This window comes from Mustela lutreola, chromosome 3 (assembly GCF_030435805.1).
Source record: "Mustela lutreola isolate mMusLut2 chromosome 3, mMusLut2.pri, whole genome shotgun sequence".
Classification (NCBI taxonomy): Eukaryota; Metazoa; Chordata; class Mammalia; order Carnivora; family Mustelidae; genus Mustela; species Mustela lutreola.
Window position 1 is genome coordinate 13162585 of NC_081292.1, and position 19439 is coordinate 13182023.

The 19439-nt window shown below is 51.4% G+C and overlaps 1 long non-coding RNA gene across 9 annotated transcripts in view; it reads right to left on the reverse strand.

The window, feature by feature from the left end:
* Nucleotides 1–19439, reverse strand: part of LOC131826399 (uncharacterized) — a 226233-nt gene that overhangs the window by 180007 nt on the left and 26787 nt on the right. Inside the window, exon 1 of one of the 9 annotated variants that reach the window (XR_009351565.1) lies at nt 7256–7954. The exons of the other annotated variants lie outside the window; for them this stretch is intronic. This is a non-coding gene — a long non-coding RNA (uncharacterized LOC131826399). Of the gene's footprint in view, nt 1–7255; nt 7955–19439 lie in introns of those variants that run through there. 9 annotated transcript variants of the gene reach the window in all.

Here is a 19439-nt window from a genome sequence, read left to right on the forward strand (position 1 = left end):
ACCCTGCCCAGGATCAACCCCAGATGACTCTATGGTCCAGAACTGACTTTGCACTGATTCCTGGACCCAGGTTCAACACCACCTCTTGTCTACACTGCCTTGTCTACTGAATGGGAAAACACAGGGGTGGGAGGGTTGCGTGAAGTTAAGTATGGGGCAGGATGCATAAGCACTTCTTAGCAAGAGCAGCGAGGTGGATTATTTGGCAGCTATGAAAGTCTGTCCATGGCACAGTTAGGATCACAAGCCCTAAGGCTCCATATGCCAGGCCTAACTGCTGGCTGGCCTTGCCCCTTACTAGCTGCATGGCCTTGGATAGTAACTGTGTGTCTCAACCCTTAATTTCTTCATCTAGCTGATAGGAATAATGACAGTTCACCTCCCCATTAGGTTTTTGCTAAGAATTAAATAGGTTAAGGGGCGCCTGGGTGGCTCAGATGGTTGGGCGTCTGCCTGGGGCTCAGGCCATGATCTCTGGGTCCTGAGATCCAGCCCCACATTGGGCTCCCAGCTCAGTGGGAAGTCTGCTTCTCCCTCTCCTGCTGCCTCGCTTCCCCATTCATGCTTTCTCTCTCTCTCTCTCTCTCTCTCTCTCATGAATAAATTTAAAAAATCTTAAAAAAAAAAAAAAAAAAAAAAAAAGGATTGAATAGGTTAATATAAAAAGGCCCTTTAGCTTAGGCCTGTAAGGTAGAAATCCCCAATGGATGGCTTCTGTAGGACATCTGCTGTGTTTCCAAGTCAGTCTGACATGCCAGCCAGAAACTGCCACAAAAGCTCTCCCCATCCTTGTCCTCAACCGCTATCTCTGGTCTGTGTCTGGAGCGGAGACCACATACAAGAAATTCCTCCATGAAGAGAGGTGTACACTCCCATTTTTCCAGAAACACACAGTATGTTTTCCTCTACCACTTTTGATAGAGAGGTGGGCATAAGAGAGATTTCACACCTCTTTGCTAAAGGAAGAATAATAGGATGAGTAAGATTACAAATGAAAACTGCCCTGTAGCTCCCATGGGGTCCTGGGGAAGGGCAAGACCTTGGGAACTGCTCATCAGGAGGCCGTCACAAGAGGCAGCTAGTTCGGCTCCAGCCAGGGTGGCTGTATGACAGTGAGACCACTGCACCCAACCCAAGTTAGGCCAGAAACCCCACCCTCTACGTGAAGTGGATAGAGTGTACCCTTTGGGATTTCAAACCCAGGCCCACCCAAACCCTATCTGTATAGCCCATGTGGCCCTAAGCCACATTTAGGGCTAAGGCCCTGCAATTCCAAGGCTCCCAGCTCAGCACATGGAGGGCAGGAAGACCCCGAGGCCTTACTGCAGAGTCGGGCAGGGGCTGGAGAAAGGAATTCTCCAGCCTTACCTGAGAAGCTCACTACAAATGCAGATCCCAATTCCCTGAGCTCCAGGCAGATGTCTGGGCCCCAGGAGGGATAGAGGTTTTGCTTTAGAAATACTTGTCTGGGGCAACTACCTCCCCCTCTGTAGGAGACAATGGAGACCAGCAGAAATGAAGTGACCCCACCACACACCAAAGTCACCCACTAAAGGAAGGTGCAGCTGGAGCCTGAATCTTCCAGAAGCTTCTCTTAGGCCCAAGATACTTTCCCAGCACCTAGTGCGTCAACACAGATTTCCCCTCTGGGTCATAAGAGTTACCCAATTTCTTCACACCATACCCCATCCCCACCCCCAGCTCCCAGGAGGAACCCTCAGGGGCCCTCGCCCCGTCAAGGTCTCCAACTGCTTTCTCAGTCCTGTGGAGGAGGTCTCCCTCCCAGTCTGCCCTCAGGGCTCAGCAGGCTGATTCAATCCACAGTGACAGCAGGACTCCTAATGACACTTTTGTTTCCTTTTAATAGTGGGCTTCCTGCGAGGTTGACAGCTGCCTTCCTTAGGAAAGACCGAGCAGCCAAGAGGCAAAGAAGCAAAGAAAAGAAGCAGAGAGAGAAAGACAGAAGGAAAGGAACAGGGTCAGTCAGGGAGTCTGGAAGTGAACTGAGGTCTGGGCTCAAATCCCCACACGCCGCTTTGTACATCTGTGACTCTGAGCCAGCGGCTCCTACTAAACACTGCCTCAGTCTCTTCAGCTGTGAAACGGGTCTACAGAGGGTGTCCGATGTCTCCGGGTCAGAACTAACAGTAGGCAGCACAGTGTCAACAGAGAGATGTTGTTATTGTAGCTGCTCCAGAGTCACGGGGTGGGTTTTCAAGGTCCTTGCGCGATGCCCACAATCTACACAAGACACAGGAGACTTGCGCGCGCCTTCCGTGGCCTGTCAGGGCGTGAGATCTGCCCCCCTCCCCCATCTTGCTGCTCCACTCCCGCCCTAGCTTGCTTCATCTGCCCACGCTGCTTTCCCTTTCCCGTAACTCAGCTGCTGACTTGAGTCAAGCTCTTGGATTCTGGATCTCAAAGGGGGCACAGCTGATGTGGGCAGGGCCTATAAAGGGATCCGGAGGCAAGAGACCTTGACGGTGGCCAAAGGCAGAGAGGGTCAAACACCAATTCAGCCCAGGAGGGTCCCACAAAGGACCTGCCTATTGAGGACAGGGCTGCCCCTGTGACTCAGAGGCCACACTGTGGGGCAATGACTCAGCAGCCCAGTGCAAAGCTGGGCCAGCCCAGCGTCCTGGAGCAGCCTCCAAAGCAGGGGTCCCATGCCAGCCCCGCGGGACGGGAGTCAGCCTGGAAGAATGCCCCCTCCCACCGCCTGTGCTCACTGCTGCCGACTCACGAGGCTGGCATCCCGGGGCAGCCCGTGATCGACCTGTCCAAATGCCAGAGTAAACAGGCGGGAACAGGAGCCCAGCTTCCCGGCTGTGGGGTGAGGTCATGCCTGCACAGGGTGAGCAGGACGGAGGAGGGTGAGCAGCCTCGGGGCAGGAAATGGCCAGGATGCCAGGAGGCCAGCACACTGGCTTCTGGGGCTGGAGAGAGAAGAGCCAGGAAGAGAAATGACAGGCAAGCAGGACAATGGACAACGGTAGGGCCAGAGCACAGCCCTGAGAGACGGGGACATCAGTGCCGTAGCTTACTACCTATAGCATTCAGACGCTTAACTGGCACAGGGCCCCCTCCCTCCCTGGCTTCTTCTTCCCCCTCCTCCCCTGCAATCTCTCCCTCCTTTCTTCCCTCCCCACCCCATGCACTTTAAGACAGTTCAGTCCCAACCGCGTCCCCAGCATCTGAGGTCACATAGAGCACCTCCAGAAAGCCTCGGCCTCTGCCAGCAGCCAGCGCCCTCAGGTAAACCTGAGCCTCTACCAGCAAAACTCCACCTCCACCACCCCTACCACTCCACCCCATTTCCCTCTCAAAAATCCTGTCACTCGGGCACCTGGGTAGCTCAGTGGGTTAAGCCTCTGTCTTCAGTTCATGTCATGATCTCAGGGTCTTGGGACTGAGCACCACATCGGGCTCTCTACTTAGCAAGGAGCTTGCTTCCCCCCGCCCCCCCGCCTGCCTTTCTGCCTACTTGTGATCTCTCTCTGTGTCAAATAAGTAAATAAAATCTTTTTAAAATCTTAAAAAAAAAAAAAAAATCCTGTCACTCACCAGCCACCTCTTCCAGGAAGCCCTCCAGAATCCTCAAGGGCAGTGCGTCATTTTCCCTGCCTGGTGTCCTTCTGGGCACTGACTCATCTACTCACACTTTCACTACTGCTCTAGGTTACTAGTCCTACTGGTCCTGCAAGAGTTCTGTCCTGCTTCCTCACCTGCAGCCCAGGTTCTGGAGGAGCTGTGGTCCACCCGCCACATCCACTTCGAGGCTCTGGCCGACAGAAGATCTAGCACACCAGAGATGCTCAATAACTTTATGCTATGACTTCTTCCTATTCTGAAGTCTGGACAGCATGAGAGAGAATCCCAGCTGCCCTAACAAGCCAGTCACACTCAGTCACTGTCTACTAAGCTCCTCTCCACACAAGACACCACCCTAGACACAATGGAAGCAGAAAGGACCCAGACCCGGGGGCCCTGCCACAGGTGAGGGAGCAGCCAGGTTCCATGTGGCAAGAACTGTGAGCAGGGCTGGCAGCAGGCACTCTGGAGATGAGGCAGGGAGAAGGGTGCAGGACAGGCTTTATTAACAGGAGTAAGGGTTCGACAACATCAGCTCACACATGCAGAGCCCTTCATTTGTGCCAAGCGCTTTACCTCCTTTAATCCTCAGACACTATACCGTCTACTTTACAATGTTCATTTGTTTATTTTTTTTTTAAAGATTTTATTTATTTATTTGACAGACAGAGATCACAAGTAGGCAGAGAAACAGGCAGAGGGAGAGGAGGAAGCAGGCTCCCTGCTGAGCAGAGAACCCGATGCGGGGCTCGATCCCAGGATCATGACCTGAGCCGAAGGCAGAGGCTTTAACCCACTGAGCCACCCAGGCGCCCCCATTTGTTTAAAACCCCAACCATTTGGGGGAGAAACTGTTACATCACAGATGAAAAAAGCTGGGGCCAGAAAGGTTGATATCATATTGAAGATCACACAGCCAGACTTACACCAAGGCAGGCAAGCACTGGGGTCCGGGCACTAACCATTCTGCCTCATTGCCTCCTGCTCCAAAGCTTCCAAGCAGGGCAACACGTGCTGAGCAGAATTTTGATGACCCGTGCAAGTGTGCAAGTGTCACCCCAGTGTCCTGCTGGGCTCACACCCCCTTGCAACAGACCACAGAGCCTCGTTACGGGGGACCTGCCCCTTCCGGCTGCAGCCATGGCTGCTTCCCTGGGGACTCTACACAAAGTCACAGCAAGTCCTACCACTGCGACTCAGCCCTAAGAAGTCTAAAGCCAGAAACCGAGGCAGCTTCCCCCGTGCCTCCGAGCCTGGTGAGGATTACCCAAAATCACAGTCAGCCAACAGGCAGCCTGGCTCCCGGTCATCCTTGTGAAGGGCCAGCTGAGCTCTGAGCACCAGGAAATCTGGAAGAGCCTTCACCCAGGTGACTTCACCAACCTCCATGTAGGAGCCGGGACTGTGGTCACTGCCGGAGAGACCGGGGCCAGAGAGATGAGAGGTTCCTCCCATGAAGCCAGTCCACTGAAGACCAGGGGGCAGAGCACAAAGGGCCCACGGGATCCCTCGTCCCAATCTCACCTCTGCATAGAGAACCAGGGTCTACCTATCGAATCAAGTCTCACCTGAGACTCCTGACCCCTGGTTCAAATTCACCCCCTGAAAGACTACGACTAAGTGACTCCTGCCACTTGGCACTGAGACCCTCACCCCACTCCCTGGCCTCCATCCTTCCACTGGAGATGAAAACCCCACATCCAGGGAATCCCACTGCCCCTGTGTAGAGCCCCATGGACCGAACACCAGTCACGTGCCTGGGCCAGCCATCTTCATTCTGGCCCGAAACCCGCAAGTTGTACACTGTCACCTCCAGCGGGCAGATAAGGACCACGAGGGCATCCTTGGAAGTCAGGTACCTAGGTTACACAGCTTGGGATGGAGTTTGGATTAAGAACTCTAGATTATCAAAAAACACGACCCTCTCTCTTCCCATAAAACCACAATGAGTCCCAAAAAAGAGAAAAAACACCAGGAAAGGGTACTCACCCCCAAATGTATCTACTAGACCAATATTTAACAGAAGAGGCTACTATAAAAATAAGTCAGGAGCCCCTGGGTGGCTCAGTCAATTGGACATCCAAGTCTTAGCTTTGGCTCAGGTTGTGATCTTGGGGCCCTGAGATCGAGCCCCACATCGGGGTCTGTACTCAAACAGGAATCTCTCCCTCTGCTCTCCTTCCCCCCATGCTCACTCTCTCCCTCTAATAAATAAATAAAATCTTTAAAAAAATAAGTCAGTAAGTTATTCACAACACCCTACCCCCCCCCAAAAAAAAGTTTTGTATTTAAAATTTAGAAGATATTCCCCAGCTACCTACGTCAGTTTTGGGGTTTGTGTTTGTTCCTTCTGCAGTCCTGTTTCAAAATAAAATGTTTAGAAAATTCTCTGTAGCAGCATTTTCCTTCTTTACAACAAAGAGACTGACCCACCACTGAATCTGCGCAAGAATCTAAAGGACAAAATTCACGTATCAGACTTACACCGCTCAGTTCCACGTGCAGACACTCCTCATATGCTCTGACAACTGCCATGCGCTCCACAAGGACCAGGCAAAGCGACCATTCTTAACATCTGCAAAGGCAGTGCTGTGCTGGTCCACACGACTGCTGCTGTGTGTAAGAGCCCAGTCCTAGCGCTTGGAGATCCGTACACCTTGAAGTCATCTCTACCCCCAATGTTAGACAAACATCTAACCCTGAGATCAAGAGTCACTTGCTCTACTGACCAAGCCAGCCCAGTCCCCACAGGTATCTTTTTAGGGTCCCTGAACTGGGAATAAAACATCGCTAACAGAAGCACAAACGTGTGCCCGACAGGGACACACGGCCTGGGTTCCAAGTCAAGCCTCAAGCACTGTATCAGGGAAACAGATTAAAAATCTTCTACAACGTAAAGGTTCCTTTTCAAAGCCAAAGAGCTACTCCCCAATTACCTATTTTGTAAACCAGATATCTGGCGCTCAGTTTGCCTACAAAGGAGGCTCACCTTTGCCTAACTGCCCTTCAAAAAAGTTTCTGATCCCCAACAGCCTACACACAGCCCCAAGCCTGTAGTCCCACATGCACACGCACATAGTCCTACTCCTTTCTTATTTTCCAGTGTCCCTGTTTCTTCTTCTACCCCCTTTACCTTGCCAGCCAGCCAAGAATGTGACAACAGAAACCTCTTGGGGACAATGACCACTGTGCCCTGGGACAGGGCCCTGGAAGTCTTCTTGGGATCCTACCTTTATCTGATTGAGAACCAGTCTTTCCACCTCCCTGGAACACCTTGTTCTGAAAGGTGGCTAGGCTTCAGGTTCTGCCTTAGCCTCAGAGACTCCAAGGATTCAAGCCTAGAGGGAGCCCAGAAGCTTTTCCACCCCTGGCTTCTCCGGGTTCACCACCCTGAGCCCACCACAGAGACCTTAAGAAGGTCTATGGAAAGAGACAGAAAGCGGCCTGGTACAGCACGGGTCCGGCCGGGCTAAACCCACCCAGGCTCCCCCCCCCCATCTCAGTGGTCATCTGCCGCCTGTTCTCCAACTCCCTCCCTTGCCTCATTTTTGAGAACCTCATAAATGATCACGCACACTTCCTGCTGAGCCAGGGCAGCTCCCAGCAGTCACCAGCCAATCGGGACTGGCGCAGGGAATGAGACCATTGGCCATCCGTTACTTACCCAGCAACTCAGAATCTGCTGGGGGCAGGGAGGGGAGGCGAGCCTGGCATGAGACCTCCAGCTGTGTCTCCAACCCCACATCCACACACTGAACGAGGACGTCACTCCACCTCTGGTGTCCAGCAACACCCCAGAGGTCCCCTCCACGCTGGCGTGGCACCTTCCTGCCTGCAGGCTATGCCATGCGCAGGTTCCCACCGTGTACCAGCTGTGGGCACCTGGGCACATCTGCAACCTCTCTGACCCTCAGGTCTCTCATCTGTAAGACAGAAATAACTCATGAGTTATTGAGAGAATCAAATGAGGCCATGAATTTTTTCCCATTTCCTTTAAATTTTTTTTTTTTAAATGAAGTAATCTCTATGCCCAGTGAGGGGCTTGAACTCATGACCCTGAGATCACTAGTCACATGCTCTACCAACTGAGCCAGCCAATTACTTACTATTTTGTTTGTTTGTTTGTTTGTTTTTAAAGATTTTAGGGGTGTCTGGGTGTTTAAGGCCATTAAATGTCTGCCCTTGGCTCAGGTCATGATCCCAGTGTCCTGGGATGGAGGCCAACTTCAGGCTCTCTGCTTAGTGGGGAGTCTGCTTCTCCCTCTCCCTCTGCTCCTCCTTCCTGCTTGTGCTCACTACCTCTCTCTCTCTTTCTCTGTCAAATACATAAATAAAATCTTCTAGAAATTTTTATTTATTCATTTGAGAGAGAGAGCACGAGTGGGCAGGGTTTGTACAGGGGGGGAGAAGCAGGATTCCGGCTGAGCAGGAAGCCCGACACGCAGGGGGCTTGATTCAGGACCCTGAGACCATGACCTGAGCTGAAGGCGGCCACTTAACCTACTGAACCACCAGGTGCTCCCCCACTACTTACTTTTAAACAAACAAATATTTAGAATAGTTTACAATTTTACAAGGGAATTGTGAGCATAGTACAGAGTTCCCATATACTCCCTCCCCCTTTTCCCTACTATCATCATTTTATATGAGGATTCTCATCAAATAATGAACTAATACTGACACATACTATGAACTGAAGTCTACACAGGATTCAGATTTTCTTAGAATTCTGATGTCCTCCTGTTCCAGGAGACCACCCAATCTCATGTTACATTGGGTCCTCATGTGTCCTTAGGCTCTTCTTGGCTGCCTAAGATTTTCCTTGTTTTTTTGGTGACCTTGCCAGTTTTGAGGCGTACTGATCAAAGTATTTTGTAAGTCCCCCCCCAGTGGGATTTGTAGAAGCCATGTTGATGCTAATGATGGAATAAGAAATGGCACTCTGCCACTGTGGTTGTCCTCCCCAAAACTGATAATCCCAGCCTAACCACAAGAAGGTCATGGATATTTTAAATTAAATGTATGATAGATTAATACATTCAACACAGCTCAAAATTCAAATAGCACACAGAGAGACACAGCCAGAAGTCCTCCTCATGTCCCTTTCCACCTGCGGCCGGGCTCTCCCACACACACCCAGGCTGCCAGCCACCGAGTTGGTTTCTAGATCCTTACAGCATTTGGGCACATATAAACCCTTACATTCCTCCCACACAGGTACGCCTCTTCCACAAAAAGTGGCGAGCTATATTTGCTATTCTGCATTTTGCTTTTTTGCAAAAGATCTGCCCACGTCGTGCGCAAAGCCATTGTTTCCCCTATCCACATCCAGTCCGCCTGACAACTGGCCATCATTTACTGTGACAGCCTTTGGCTCACGGGCATCTCACTCGACCTTTTGCTACCGTAAAACTGTTACGGAAGGAAAATGAAGACTACTGAGCATGGTTCATTTCACGCCATCTGCAGGTGTATCTCTAGGGGAAACACGGGAGCCCTCCTGACCCACTGCTTTGTCTTCCAGGGTTTTATTACCTTCGACCAACCGCAGTCCGACCGCAGATGATCCTCCTTTGGACCGACCATCAGAAGGTCAACAGTAGCCTAACACAATGTCAGAATGCCTGCTTCTTCCCCTCCCTTCATCTCAACACGCAGACATCTTATCATTCACGTGGTCACAAGAAGGATGAGTACCAGGCAAGGAGAGAGAGCCCACGCTCACTTAGCTCTTGTTTCGGTCTATCACTGGAACTGTTGCATCTCACCACTAGTCACTGTTGTTACTCTCGCACTATGCCTAATTTATAAATTAAACTTGATCCCAGGGTAAGTGTGTATAGTAAAAACCCAGTCTATGTAGGTTTGACACTAGGGTTTTAGGCATCTGCTGGGGGTCTTGGAACGTGTCTCCAGCAGATAAGGGGGGAACTGCTATATGTCAATGCCAGGTCCCTGGGTCAAAGGGCTTACCTGGACGGAGAAGGCCAGCAAACCCTCCCAAAGGGCTGTAAACACTTGCATTCTCTCAGTGGTGTGTGTTTCTTCGTGGCTCTATCTACCACAAAGTACATCATCTTGCAAGTTAGACAATTTTAAGAGGGGCAAGTGGCACTTTCGCCTTTTTATGACTGGGTAGATCATCTGCTTAAGTACCATTTGAGATTCCTTTTTCCAGAACTATCTTCCTCTTGAAGAGCTGTGCGCCATACACCTATCAGCCGTCCCCTTAGCCATGGGCCAGCACCTGTGGGTGCTACCCAGACACACACTGCCTGGGCTCCAGCCACGACAAGGAAGCCAGCAGCCTGAGGAGGCAAGCAGGACGCATGTCAGGGTAAGAACGCCAACTCGGCTGTGGCTCGGGCCTGGAGGGAAGGTGAGACTCAGCCGAGACCTCCAAGTACCATGTGTCACTTGCAGGGGCATGCAGGAAGGAAAGGTTCTCAGCGGGAAGAAGCCTCCCATGGGGGAGACTGCAGGAGACCTGAAGAACCTGTGGGGTCTGTTTGGAGGGCAGGTGGGACCAAAGGCAGCACGGACGCCAACCCAGCCACACAAGTGGCTCTTACAGTGTAAAGTGGAGGGAATGTCCCAACTTCGTTTTCTTTCTCTACACTCTGCAGGCCTCTCAATGCGACTCCTGCTTTTAGACCACTGAGCTCAGCAGCTTAAAGCCTGGATCAGCTGAAGAACCCTAAGAAAATGTACTTCCCAGTCCTGAGTGGAGTCTGGGGTGTACACTTGGAAGGGGTCCCCGCTGGGTGATTCTCAGGGCATCTCTGATAAAGAACCACCCCTGGTCCCCAAGGTGGTCGGCAAAGCCAAGGCAGCCCTGAAAAGCAGGGTTTCAGAAATTCAAGTTGGGCAGGAAGGTGGTTTCAATAAACAGGAGTGACCTTTCCTCAAGTTTTGGTCAAGAGAGAAAACCACAAATACCAGAGAAACATCCACTTTGGAAGTCTCTCCCATATGCATAAATCTGCTCCAGGCCTTAAGACTGTGGATGGGGAAATGAACATTCTGTTCTGTAAATATCTCAGGTCGACTAAGAATTCTCCCCAAGACCAGAGATACCCTGGGCAGCTCATCTGCATATCTGATGAATTATGTATGTTCCTGCCAGCTTCTGGAGTGCACTGGGTCATATCACTTGCACAACCTCATCTGGTGGGTAGAAATGGCAGTGTTGAGTCAGCTATATGTATATAGGCTTAGGGTCAAGGGCTGGTGCTCTTAAATTTCTATACTCCAGGGAGATACTTGTCCATCCATTCCTCTCCCCCTCAGCACACACCTGGCTCAAGGTTCTCAAGTGCTTTGAAACCTCCTCCTCCCTTTCCTCACCTTCACCGTCTCCCCTCCAATACAAAGACACAATCTTAGTATTCTGGAGGACTACCAGCCCAAAAGCCCGGGGTGGGGGGTCCTTCTTCTCCTTGGGGACCCCAAACCACTCCTCCCTCAGGCTATGAGCACATCAGCAAGCCAGCCTAGCCCGCCATCTCCACGCTTAGAGTCCACCAGCCCTCTCCCTCCGACTGTCAGCTCTTCAGAAAGGAACCATATCGGGATCCACAAAGAAGCGCCTTTGCTTCAGCCTCCAGTGCCCTCCCCCCACAACACACACTGTGTCCTCTGCTCTCATTATCCCTACAAAGGGCTCAATTCCAATTCTATCTCCTTTAAGAAAGCTTTTCCCACTCAAGAGTACCTGATAGGTTGCAGGCACCATCAAAGACCTGGAGGTTCATCCCTACGAAGTTCAGTCTAGCAGGTGAGACAGACGTGCTGATGCTAGTGGATGAGACAGGCTCTGTTCATGGTCAACACAGGCAGCTGTGGCAGCCTGTCCTAAATCTGGAAGTCCGGGAGGACTTCCTGGGGGAAGTGGCACCTGAGCTGCATCTTTAAGAACTGAAGAGGACTACAGGTTGCAGGAGGGCTGCGTGGCTTGTAAAACATGGGTGGGGCTGTGTTCAGAAGGCCTCAAGGGCAAGAGAAAGGGGAGAAACGGGTGATGCTCACAGCACGAGCACCCGAAAGTACACTCGAGGAACAGCAGCCTCAGCTCTCCTGAGGGCTTCACACTTACTATTTCAGACGCTTCATGAGGTTGCAGCAGGACCGCCCTCCCCAGCAGCTTTCCCACACACAAGGGCACCCACTTCAGCGAACCGATGCAAATAGAGCCTTTAATAGTGCAGACACACTGGATAATCCAGCAGCCAGGAGGCTCCCAAAGGAACTGTGAGGCATATGGAGAATCCCCTGCCCAGGTTTTAGCAGCTTTAGAAGGCAGAGGAGCCCTTTGAGGCCATACTTTGGAAAGGAAGGACCTTTTCTCAAGGCATCTGCACCAACTACCATGTGAGCACATCTAGACAGCCGGAGACAACTAGGGATTCCGACCGCTTATAAAAAAAGCAAGTGCCACTCACAAAGGGCTTGATTTATAAACACCTGGCCCATAACAATCCCCTTCCAATTTAACCACCCGTTCTGTCCTCACAGCCAGAGTGGTGGGCGAGGTCCCTCCTGATGCTTCTGCAGGACAGGAAGCTGGGGCTCTCACCTTTAGGGGAAAGGCCACTTCCAGGGCCTGTCACAGAAGGTTTCAGAGAGAGGATTCTGGCCTGGTCCTCTGGGCTGGGACACCTGCTCTCTGCTGTGTGAATTCTAGGAAGTCTGGAACTGGGCAGAGCACCGGAGGCCACCTAGTGCAACTTCTCCCGGTACCCAGGGAAAGACTGCGAGGTTCTGTGACTCTCTAGTGACCAAGCTGGATCAAGATGTCAGTGTTCTAAGACTGATTAATTAGCTTGGGGACAAACCAGGTCTTTTCTGAAGCAAAGATACAGCTAATGCACACTAGTGCCTGCAAGGCCAGCCTGGCCCTCTCTGGAAAGAGGGAACAGATGACCTCCATGGGGGCTGAGGATGGGCCTGGGAGCAGCGCTCTGTGCTCCAGAGACACAGACAGAGCAGGGCATTAACAAATGCAGTGCAGAGTCCCATCAAAGGGCAAAACAGTGTTTTAGTCTTTGTCTTAAACACCGAAAATGGATAGGGATGCCTGGCTGGCTCAGTCGGTTGAGCATCCAGCTCTCGATCTCAGCTCAGGTCTTGATCTCAGGGCTGTAAGTCTGAGCCCTGCATGGAGCCTACCTAAAAAAACAAATGAATGAATGAACCAAAATGGATAAAAGGTAATAAGAAAGACAAAAAATTCCAAGAATCTAAACATAAACCACTCCAAAGAAGTTTAAAGGGTATACAACTTAAAAAATAAATAATAGTAAGACAAATAATGAAAAAAATGCAATAATAATAAGCCATTTAAACATAATGTAAAAATCCATTTTCATGCCTTCACAAATAAACATACAGTTGTACATCTTTGGTCAGACAATAGGGTATGAAATCGTTGTATAGTGACATACGGTGTGGGGCCAAAACCTGGAATCGACATAGATCCCACATCAGACATCTGAACTTCTATCAAAGGGAGCTAGTGGTATCTGTCTCCCTTTCCAGCTGGTCAACGAGAGACAGAGAAAGCTCTAATTCTGACTTGGAAGGGAATTTACGGAGCATGTACTATGTGCCAGGAGCCCTGCCTCACTCCCAATAGTCCTTTGAGATATATTGTCCCCATTTTAGAGGATGGAGACTGAGGCCCAACCACCATTTCCAGAGCAAGCTTGGGGGAAGGAGTCCAAGCCATGAAGGGTTTCTGGTCTACTTGGTCACAGGGGTAGAATGGGACAGAACTGGAAGCTGTTGGAGCCCTGGGCCTCTCTCTCCACTCACAGTCCCACTAGACACGGGCCTGGGGCCTACAGGGGTGCCCTCCCACTCCTGGGCATCCTGTGAGAACCAGCTCAGCACGGGGGACTCAGCACAGTGGGGCCTGAGATGCCAGGCGAGGCCTCGTGCCTGGCTGGGCTGTCCCAGCCTCCTGCTACAGCAGCTTCTTCCGGGAACTCAACCACACCAGAAACCCTCTGTGTGCCTTGCTCTGCGAAGTCCAGCCATGAGAAAGTCCCCGCGGCCAGGGCTGTCCCGCCAAGGTGTGGCCCATGCAGTGAGCACGACCTCTGACCCTTCAGAGCCCGTCTCCCCGCATTCCACCCTATTTTAAGGCCTTCTTGAGAACCAAACAGGATTCAGGGCTCGCTGGGGACAGTCTGTAAAAGTTTTCCACTGGAACAAAGATTACAATGCTGTAACTCAAAGCGTGACTTTACAATGGGATCTGATTATCAAGAGTTCCAGAATATCCTCTTTTGAGACTCACTGCTCCTTTCTCTTTCCTGTCGTTTACGGGCTGGCAGGGCCACAGCACGTAGACCAGGCCAATGCCTCATTTGGGGGGGGGGTGGGGGCGGTTCCTCCCAGGGGGTGGTTCAGGGGTCCCAGCACTCCTCCTAAGGGACCCCTGTCCACACCCACTGTCCGATGGCAGTAACTGTGACACTAAATATATCCGATCCAAACCTCCGGGGGCTTCCCACTTCCCTCCAAATACCACCCAAAGGCCCCAGGCCGTGTGGCCTCCTCGCCTCCCTGGCCTCGCTTCCTCTCCTTCCCCATCTGCTCACTCCCCTCCAGCCACAGGACCTCCTCAGTCCCTGGGTACCCTCCTTTGGTCCTTTCCCCAACTCCAATCCAGTGTCTGCCCTTCTCCATCCAACTCTGTGCCCAACAAGCACACACCTAGGGGCTCTATCAACGCCCAGATGCCCTGGGCCATCAGTTGAGCTCAGGCAATGGGAGGCACTAGCAGGAGGTCAAAGGGTAGGCTAAGGAAAAGCTCTAGGTAGGAATTATGGGGCTCCTTCCACACAGCAGGTGGTCTGCCAAGCGGGCCCTCCTCCCTGGCTCTGGCAATACTATCCTCCCCCGCCTTCCCAGGTTTGTGCCTGCCAGATGCCTCCCACACCTCTGTCTACAGCCCTTCATTAAACCCTCCTCGGCTGAGCCATCAGGACCGTGACCTGCCCAACCACCTCATGACCAACCTGGGTGTTTCCAGGGCTCTCTGCCCTCTCTCCCTAGCTGCTCCCCTGGTTCCTCTGCATTCATGCCTCTGAAAGCCTGCCCCCATAAGTCCTCTCTCTTGGCGGTATCTTTCTCTGAGCACAAATTACTCCCTAACATACCCTAACTCCTTCCCCCTCTAGATTTAAGCTCCATTCAGAGCAAGAACTTTGTCTTACATTCCCAGTTCCTAGAGCAAGGTCACATGAATGTTTAATACTTGCCAAATGAATCTGTTAATGGACATTTATAAGGCAACGCTCACTAGCTATGACCATCAGAGAATCGACCAGTACTTACAGAGGGCCGACCGCACACCAGTTTCTGCTCTAGGTGCTGGGGATCAAGATGCTGACCAACACAATGACACACCCGTCCCCACTCAGGAGCATCCTCCAGTTCCAGCCTAGTCAGGCAGACCCTGCACTTGGAGCACATGGGAGCCTGCATGCCTTGCACATTAGCTAGCTGTCCTACCTGACTGGGAAGTCCCTCCTGGTATCTGAATGCACAAAAGGGCTCCCCTAGACCTTCGGCACCAGCCCGCAGAATCCAGATGTCTGCTGACCTCAGCAGGATGTTCAAGGGATCCTGGGTAGCCGTCGGATTTGACGTGGGTGCTTGGATTCCTCTGTGTCCTGTGCTGGCTTCAAAGGATGATGAGAGTCAACAGCAAGGCTGGAATCAGGCATGACGGCTTCACATCCCTGCTGAGCACCTCCCCGGCTGCACGACCTTTGGGCAAGGAACCTGCCATCTCTGAGGACTCAGTTTCCTCACCCAAAAAATGGGGAGATCTGTCTTTAAATTTCCCAGGACTACCCTGAAAATCCGATACCCTGCCTGTGGAAGGCCTGGCACCAAGCAAAAAGAAGCAGAGCAAAAAAAAATGGAAGCTGTCATTACGTTTCTGAAGGGTAAATGCTGGGGTGAGTTTCCAATGCATTATTTTCAATGGCATGCATATGTGGGGTGGAGTGGGGAATCAAGTTCCAAGCTAGAAAAACACCAAATATATTTAGTCACTCTCAAGGACCTATTTCTGTAATCTTTTGGGCAGAGAGTTCACGAGTTTGAGAAACCGGCCTTTTAAGGGAAAGAGGACTTGTCTCCACTGAGAGGGACACCAGCTCTGTCCAGAGGGGGCATGACGACAGACGGAAGCTGGGTAGGACATGAAGGTGATGGAATGGTGTGTGCACGTGCCTGTGGTTTTCAATAAATGCCATCACTTCAGGAAGTTAAACATTTGTCCCATTGTGGTCCCACTATAAAAACACACAGGGAGCGCCTCTCTTGACTGTGATTTCTGAGAGCGGACCAGGCTGCGTCAAGCCAATGTCACAGTTGGCCTCAAGGCTCCAGGGTAAGTTCAGGCTCATGCTACATGTCCATCCATCATGGGGCCACCGGGGGCTCTAGTCAGTAGGGTCCTCCTCGTCCTGTGGCCAGGAGGCCAGGCAGCCACCATCCACAACCCTCTGCCTGCCCAACACACAGTTCTCAGAGCTGCCATTGAAAGCCACACAGTTCTGCTCACATTCAATTCAGGGCCGTGGTCTGGCCCCACCTCAAGGAGGAGGAAAGCATCCTCGTGCATAGGAGGAGAGCAGATATTGAACAGAGATGCTGCTTATGATCCCTTTTTATTTTCTTTCTAACCCCCTCACCCAACGCAGTGTCTAACAAACCATAAAGACACTCAGGAACATTCCTTAAATAAATGAACAAACCCTTCTCTGTGCTTGACTTTCAGAGCCTATTTATAACACCTGCAAGAGAAGGAGGCCCCTCCCTGGTCTATGAACCAAGCAGTCCTGGCTGGTCCTGGAGTCTCACTGCCTGGGTTCAAATCCCAGCTCTGCTTTTTATTACTTGGGTGACCTTGAGCCAAGTTAGTCAACCGCTCTGTGCCTCAGCTTCTTCATCTGTAAAATGGGAATAGTGCTAACAGCATTTGAAATACTGAGCTGTTACGAAGATGAAATCAGTTAGTTGGCAAAAAGTACCCAGAATAGTGCCTGGTAGGTAATAAGGGCTCATTAACAGAAGCTGTTACTATTACTAGGATCGAGTCAGACCTTGTTTTTGCCCACCCTATGGTGTGACCTATATGACTTTAACTCCTCAACACTCTTCCAAATGACACATCTTCAAGCTACATGTGCCCAACAGTTGCTGAGCACAGACCGCAGAGCTGGCATCTGTCCACCGCTCCCCATGACAACTGCTTTGCAGAGGACCACCCTTACTCTCCATGCAAACTGTGACAATATATATAATTATATACGTGTCGGGCGCACACACATATTTTGTAAAGTCACAAACAGCCACACCCCTTTTGAATTACATCTGATATCCACAACTCCACCCAAAATAGCAGATTAAGTCAAGGAAGCAGTACGTGGACTGCTCACATGTGGCAGCCCTGAGCTTATGAATGTGGGGACGGTTCGAATTCCGACTCTGGGCAAGCAGCCCCCGTCCCAAAAGGCATCCCTCGTGTGTAAAGAAGGGATACCAGCCCCCTGCCCCTGCCTCTGTAGGATCACTCAGTAATAGCCTGACGAAAGTTAAAGGAATGATTCAGTCCACACGTGGGAGTGGCCCAATCAATATGAACTCTCTTTTCCTCTTTAATAAAACACAACAATTAACACAGAAAACCCAAGGAAATGATACAGAAATAACGTGCATTAAAGTTATCCATAGCCTCCTAAAAACAATACATCAGAAGAACTTTCCAAAAGTCTGTTTTCCAACAATGGTTCATGAAGCCATCTGGAAGTTTCTAAGCGTCCCCTTAGCTTCCAGTATCCAAAATAAAACAGGCTTCATGGACAGAGGGTCAGTGGCAGCAGCGGAGGCCCGCCCGAACCTTTTCCTATTCTCTCAAGCTGGAAGTGTTGCTGGAAGCCCCACAGTCCTTCACCAGCAAGGCTTGGGCCTCCAGCCTCGACTGTCCCATCTGCTGGTCCCAACCAGACCCCCAGTGCCCATCTTCAGCGTCTGTTCATCCATGGCCCTCCTGCGGGCACCAGAGGGCCACCCAGGAGAGGGAAGCCTTTGTCAGCTGTGAAACAGAACAAGACCCCAAAGAGCTCTAGCCAAATCACTCACCTCGGGAGGCCTGGCTTCTGGCCCACGCACTACAGTCCACACTCTCCGGTGCGAGACAGGCTGGGGAAGACCCCCTAACTGGAATCCCCCCTAACTGGAACCCCCCTTAACTGGAATCCCCCACGACCCCGGGCCATCCAGCTGGAGGTTTGTGAAAGGGAGCGAGTGAGAGGACGAGCCCAGCACAGCCTCCCTCAGTGTTGCACAGGAGTTCAGCACACAGACGTGGGGCCCGGGTTCGAACGCAAACTTCCCGCTTATAACGTGTGGTCTCCCAGCCTCTCTGGGTTAAGAAGAGGGCACTCCTCCATACGACGGAGACTTAGTGCACATAGAACAAGAGCAGCACAAGCTATTATTTCATTATCAGCACGTAGCATTGTGACCATCATGGCCAGCCTCTGGGGCTAGGGAGCTCTGCTTTCTTCCACAGTGAAGTCACTCCCAACGCCGGCCGCGGGGCTCAGCCTTCCTCCGGCCCTCGGCAGGCTGCAGCCAAGCCCTCATTCACTTTTCTTTCATTCAAGAATATTAGTCACCGACAACACATCAGACAACACAGAGAACTAAGGAGGACCAAGTCACAGACAAAGCCCCGTTTTTTAGTACAGCCATACCAAAACCAGAGTGAGGCAGGGGATAGGGGACAGGGCAGCTGGGTGATGGACATGGGGAGGGTGTGTGTTGCGGTGAGCACTGGGTGTTGTGTGAGACTGATGAATCACAGATCTGCACCAGATAATACAGTATATGTTAAGTTAAAATAATTATGATATAAACAAAACCAATAAGTGTGTTTATTTCTATTTTAAAAGAAAAGAAGTGAAATACATCAAAAAAAAATTTTTTTCCAGGCTGTGATTGATGCCACAGCAGAAGTCAGCAGCACTCAGTGACTGAGAATAACGAAGTCTGGGGAACAGGCCTATTAGAAGGGATGGTCTGAGGAGGTGACCAAGGTCGGGATGAACAGAAGCCAGCCTTTCAAAGAGCTGGGGGAGGAACGTTCCAGGACGAGTGACCAGCAGGCATACAAAGGTCCTGTGGCAGAGTAGGGTGAACGGGAACTAACAAATGCCAGGGTCCTGGGAGGGAGAGCACCCAGAAGAGGTTAGAAGGGGGCACCTGGGTGGCTCAATGGATTAAGCCTCTGCCTTTCGCTCAGGTCATGATCTCTGGGTCCTGAGATGGAGTCCCGCATCGGGCTCTCTGCTCAGTGGGGAGCCTGCTTCCCCTTCTCTCTTTCTCTGCCTGCCTCTCTGCCTAGTTGTGATCTCTGTCAAACAAATAAAGTATTTATTAAAAAAAAAAAAAAAAAAAAGATGCTGAAGGCAGGCAGGGCCTCATAGGAATAGGGATTAGACTGGGGAGGGCTTCCATTGGCCACACGGCCAGGCTCTGCCGGCTCCCAGGGAAGGAGCCACGGTAGAAGCAGGGGCCCAGGCAGGCAGATCCTGCATGCGGGCCCTGAAAGGTAAGGAAGGCACGGATGGGGACAGTGGCATCAGAAGCAGAGAGGACAGGATTTTGGAGGGACTGGACTAATTATGGTCCTCCGAATGAGATAGATTTCCTTCAACCTTGGTCCATGAGCTTGTTAGAGACTCAGTTCTAGACCCCCGGGTGTGGGGCTCAGCCGTCTGGACTTCAACAAGACTGCCATGCGGTTCTGAAGGCCACCGCCA